We start from the raw sequence: 5,454 nt of genomic DNA on the forward strand, positions 1-5,454 counted from the left end.
ATTTTTTTTAATTTGATGAAAGAGTGAATCCTTGGAAGTAGCTGTCAAGGTATAAACACAAGAAAAAAACTCTCAAATCATGTCTAATGATTCCCTTAAAAAAACAAACAAACTCAACCCCAAAGAAAACTTTAAAAAACAACTGCCATGGTAAAAACGCAAAGGAAAGGACAAACAGATGGATAGTATATTGCTCATGCAAAACAGAAAATCACAGAAAATGATACAGCAATATCATCAAAGTGGTGATGCAATTATTATTCTATACCAGGCTAAATTATTATTGATAAGTGGGCTGAAGGGAAAATAAAGACTTTAGAGCAAACAAGAGAGACTAAAACACTTACTTCCCATAGACTATCAACTAAGAACTGTAGAACGAACAAGAAATTAAGTGAATTCAAAGGAAAAGCAGATTTCTAGAATCAATTAGTAAGAGACTGCAATGACATATTTTTTCTTTAAAACTGTCAATTCATATCTTTTTAGTAAGATTTAAAGTATTTAAAAATTTTGAGTCAACAGTTTACTTTGAACATGAAGCATTTTTAATAAGAAAACAGTGATATTTGTTTAAAATTGGAAAGAAATTCTATTACTTGGAATCCTTAGCTTCTGTCCACAGTTCCAACACCTTGGAAATTCTACCAGTTCTCTGAAGAGTGTTGAACTAGTACCAGTACAGTTGCTTAGGTTGTAAAACCAAAATTGACACGTGGGTGAATTATCCAACATATCTACCATGAAAATGATAAAAGCAATGCTACTGTCTAAGTGCTGGTGTTCTCCCAATATTTGTATATTGAAACTTAGTATGTGACAGTATTGAGAAGCAGGACCTTCTGGGAGTGATTAAGTCATGAGGGCTCCACCCTCACAAATGGGATCATTGCCCCTATAAAAGAGGCTTGAGTAAGGTCCCTTACACCCTCTCACCATATGAGGATGCAGAGAAGTTGCCACCTGGGAGGAATAGGTTCTCACCTGAAACTGAGGCTGTTGGTGCTTTGATCTTGGATTCCAAACCTCCTGAAATATGAGAAATAAATTTCTATTGTTTATAAATTTCTCCATCTAGGGCATTTTATTATAGCAGCAGGAACAAACTAAGACAAGTACTATTGATCACAGAGAAGTTATCCTAATGTCAAAAGGTAGAGGTTGCCCTATATTAAAAGATAAAATATATATTTGGATAAAGTATATCCCTGAGGGACTTCACAACAGATGGAGTAAATGCATGAAGCATGCCCTGTTTGCATACTGGGATGTTATCATATTAAGGTTTTGTAGTTAGCATGGTAATATTTCATAGAATTCAGGGATCTTGAGGAGTGCCTGGATCACAGCTCATCATGAAGTCAATTGGACATCTTAACACTAGAAAAAGAGCTCTAAATCCTGATCATTTCTGTGATGCTGGTGGAAGTGCCAATCCATGCAGATAACTTTGTGTCTTCTTGAATCATGGCTTCAAGTTACCAGTCAAGGAACAATGCAAGAAAATGCGGTGAAGAAGCACATAAGGACATCTATTCTATATGTTTTCATAACTACCTAGAGTTAGCATTTTTTTTCTTGATTTTAGTTATTCATAGCTATTGATAGGAGTGACCTTTACTAAATAGGGAATATTCGAATAGACATTTATGTCTAAATAGTATTTATGATCTGCTCTTTTAATCTTTTTTCAGATAATAATAGAAATAATAAAGTAAGCAAAAAGAGGAAGATATAAGAAATATAATAAAAACAACAACAGGCCAGGCATGGAGGCTCATACGTCTAATCACAGCAATTTGGGAGGCCAAGGTGGGAGAATCATTTGAGCCCAGAAGTGTGAGACCAGGCTGGGCAACAAAGTAAGACCCTGCTCAGACAAAAGTTAAAACAAAAAATTAGCCAGCCATGGTGGCACACACCTGTGTTCCCAACTACATGGGAGGCTGAGGTAGGAGAATCCCTTGAGCCAGGAATTCAAGGCTGCAGTGAGTTACGACTGGACCACTGTACTCCAGCCTGGGTGACAGAGCAAGACTCTGTCTCAAAAAAACAAACAAAAAAATATGACAAATTAATGGACAGGCACACAACAGGCTTGATGAGGCAGTATACAGCAGGGGAAAACTCTTGGACAAAGGAACAATAGCTGCTAAGAGAGTACCCTGTTGCCGTAGCATTCTAGGTCACTGCAGACACAGAAAACAAATTCAAATGACAGACTAGAGAGAAGGACCTTTAGACCCTGGGCTGTGTTATCTTTCTGCCAGCTCAGTATTCATTTTGGGGTGGGAACCAGCCTGTCTTCTAGTGTGATCACAGACTAGGTGGGTCCAAGTCTTTTGGTGAAGTCCTATAATATGGCAATCCAGCAGCAGCAAGGTGTTTTCTTTTTTTTTTTTTTTTTTTTTTTTTTTTTTGGGGGGTTCTCGCTGTGATATCCAGGCTACAGTGCAGTGGCACAATCTTGGCTCCCTGCAACCTCTGCCTTCCAGGTTCAAGCAATTCTTATGCTTCAGCCTCCCGAGTAGGTGAGACTACAGGCACCCACCACCTTCCCTGGCTAATTTTTTTTTATCTTTAATAGAGACAGGGTTTCACCATCTTGGCCAGGTTGGTCTCGAACTCCTGACCTGATGATCTGCCCATCTCGGCCTCCCAAAGTGCTGGGATGACAGGCGTGAGCCACCGTGCCTGGTTCCCCCAGCAGCAAGGTTTTACACAATGTTGGTGATTAATTGGGAAGCCCACTCCTGGTGTGACCAGGGCTGGGTCCAAGCATTGCTCTTGATTAAGGTTAACTGCTTCAAGCCCTAAGTCATAAAGGGTTTCCATGAAGGCCTAAAGGAGGCCAACTTCTTTCTATGTCCAACACGCAAGGAATCAGTCTTGGACAAGTTAACCTTTACCTCTCAAGAATATAGTATATATTTCACAGAGACTGTAATTAGATAGAACAGCCAGACAAACCCATGTTCAAAGGCAGGAACAGAAAAACTGGCAGAAACCAAGACAACTGGATATTTTGTCCTTCTTTCTCTTTTCTCTCTCTTCTCTGCTTCACTATGCATATCTGCCTCTTCTCAATCCAAGGACCAGCCTCCTTTATTTCTCCTCTATATTACAGATGAGGATACCTTCTGCCTTTAAATTTATATATTCTTAGTTTCAGCAGCAAGTATAGCTTAAGTCAAAGTCCACATTTCACACAAAAAGAATAGTTTGGACTCTGTTTGAGTCAAGTGTTCATCCATGTTCCAAAACTATGGAACAGAGAAGCAGAGTAACATACTACAAGCATTGCCTTCCAAGGATGGAAAAGGGAGTGGTGTTCACAGAAGAACATAGCTTTGACTAGAGGAACACTGTTGAAGCCAAAACCTGCCCCATCTGTGTGCTTTATCTCGGTGTATTTTGATGTTTCAATCCAAGCAAGAGACATGCATATCATTTCTTCTTTTTTATCCACATCCTCTCCATTTATCTAATCAATTATTAAATCGTCTTAATTATGCCTCTTTAATATTTTCAACATCTTGTAGTATAAGAAAAAAGTTAAACAACGATTAAATGGGGATCAATTATAGAAAACCTTTGCTGGAGTGATGCATGTTTTCTCACGCTCCTCTACAGGCCAGTGTTTCTCACAATACAACCTCGAGGAAGCAAATCTATGGCATCTAAGTCAGCCAGGAGGAAAGCTTTTGATTTGTTTCCTAATTGTTTTTTAGCCATAACACTTCTTGTTGTAGGTATTTTTGGTATGCCATCACATGATGGACTGCAGTATGGTACAATAAACATCACTAGGTGTAAAACTAGTTATAACTTGAAGAACAGGCTTGGTGACTTGGGAAATTCACACATGCTCCCTAGGCCAGCTTCTTTTCTCCAAGCCAGTCTCTACTCCATTATTCCAAAAGTTAAGCTTCGAAAATGTCACATCGATGTTAAGTAATTCCTATCTATACAGCAGGGAATTTTTAACTTTGGTCAAAAGTGGCAGAAATCCTACCAAATTAGCTCATGGAATTTTGGAAGGATTAAATATCCAAGAGAGCTTCCAGATTTCACATCATACAACTTCCACCACTGACTGTTCCAGTTCAAAAGACCTTGGGTCAGGGCCTCCTCTGAGTCAACAGAATCCAGTGTAGTTGGGTGAAGTCTTGCAAGAATTTATCAGGTTCAAAAATAACTACATGGACAATGGGATTTCTAGAGAGATGGGGAATGTATCTCTGAGAAGACAATTCACAGACAGTTCCTAGGATCTACCTGTGTTCTTCAACATATATTCATGCTATCATTCCAGGTTCCAAATTACAAGATCCACAAAGATAGAAACTATCTCTATTTAACTCACAGTTTGTGCCTAGGGAAACAGAATTATAGTTTACTGCTCATGCTCAATACTTTCACACACATTTTGAAAACATCACATCTCTGACACTTAAAATACTATGAGGAATATGTTATTTTCATTCTCTCTCATTCTCTCTCTCTTGCCCTCTCCTTGTCTTTCTTTTACTCTTTCTCTCTCTCTCCCTCTCTCAATGAGGAAACTGGAAATTAGAGAAGAAGTAGAGAAGCAAAGTATAGTCACATAGCCTGGAGTTTAGATTCAAGTTGATTTTATCCTGAAGCCATTTCTCTTCTATCACATTATATGCCCCCTTAGCAAGTTCCAGGAGTTCCTGGACATTCATTAAATGCTTTTTATGTTGGTGGAGATGAAGTTGACATTTTTCTCCTTTGTGTTCTTCCAGGCATAAAATAAAACATAATTTGCATAAGCAAATGCAGTTGAGTCATCCAGATAGCCACATATGGCAGTGTGCAACTGCAGTAAACAGCTTGAGCAGACATTTATGCCTAGGGTGAACTCTTTAAAGGCCCATGTTGCAGAATTTACGGAGAAGGAGCTCAGTAAATACTTGTTGAATTACTACTGAATACCTTATCAACAGCTAACACTGTCAGCTCCACATTCATATCTATGGCTTCACTGACAGTCCCAAGGATAACAAAGGGGCACTTGCCTTGCTGAAATGTATTCAAATCTCTTTTAGCTAAGGAGACCTTAATACAATACTCTACTTTAGCAATGTAAATACTTTCATACTAAGGTACTATGACAAAATAAAATAAAGCCCAGTGATAAAAAATAGCTATGAAAGCCACAGTGGAGCCCAAAATATTCTAGGTTTTTAAAAGCTCTCTCTTGATAGTTTGTTACACTGTTTATTAAATTACTGATAAATTGACTTCTGTATTCATAAATTATTTATGACATGTAATTTTTAAAAAAGAATCAATCAATCCAAATGGCCCAGTTGATACAAATGTGAACGAAGAGTAGAACTTTATAATTTATAATGATACTTCTGTCCTAGAGGGTTTGACTTAGAAAATGATTCACATTATGTAGATTATTTTCCCAATAGTTACCTA

This window comes from Sapajus apella, unplaced genomic scaffold (assembly GCF_009761245.1).
Source record: "Sapajus apella isolate SASKATOON/1434 unplaced genomic scaffold, GSC_monkey_1.0 scaffold16, whole genome shotgun sequence".
NCBI lineage: Eukaryota > Metazoa > Chordata > Mammalia > Primates > Cebidae > Sapajus > Sapajus apella.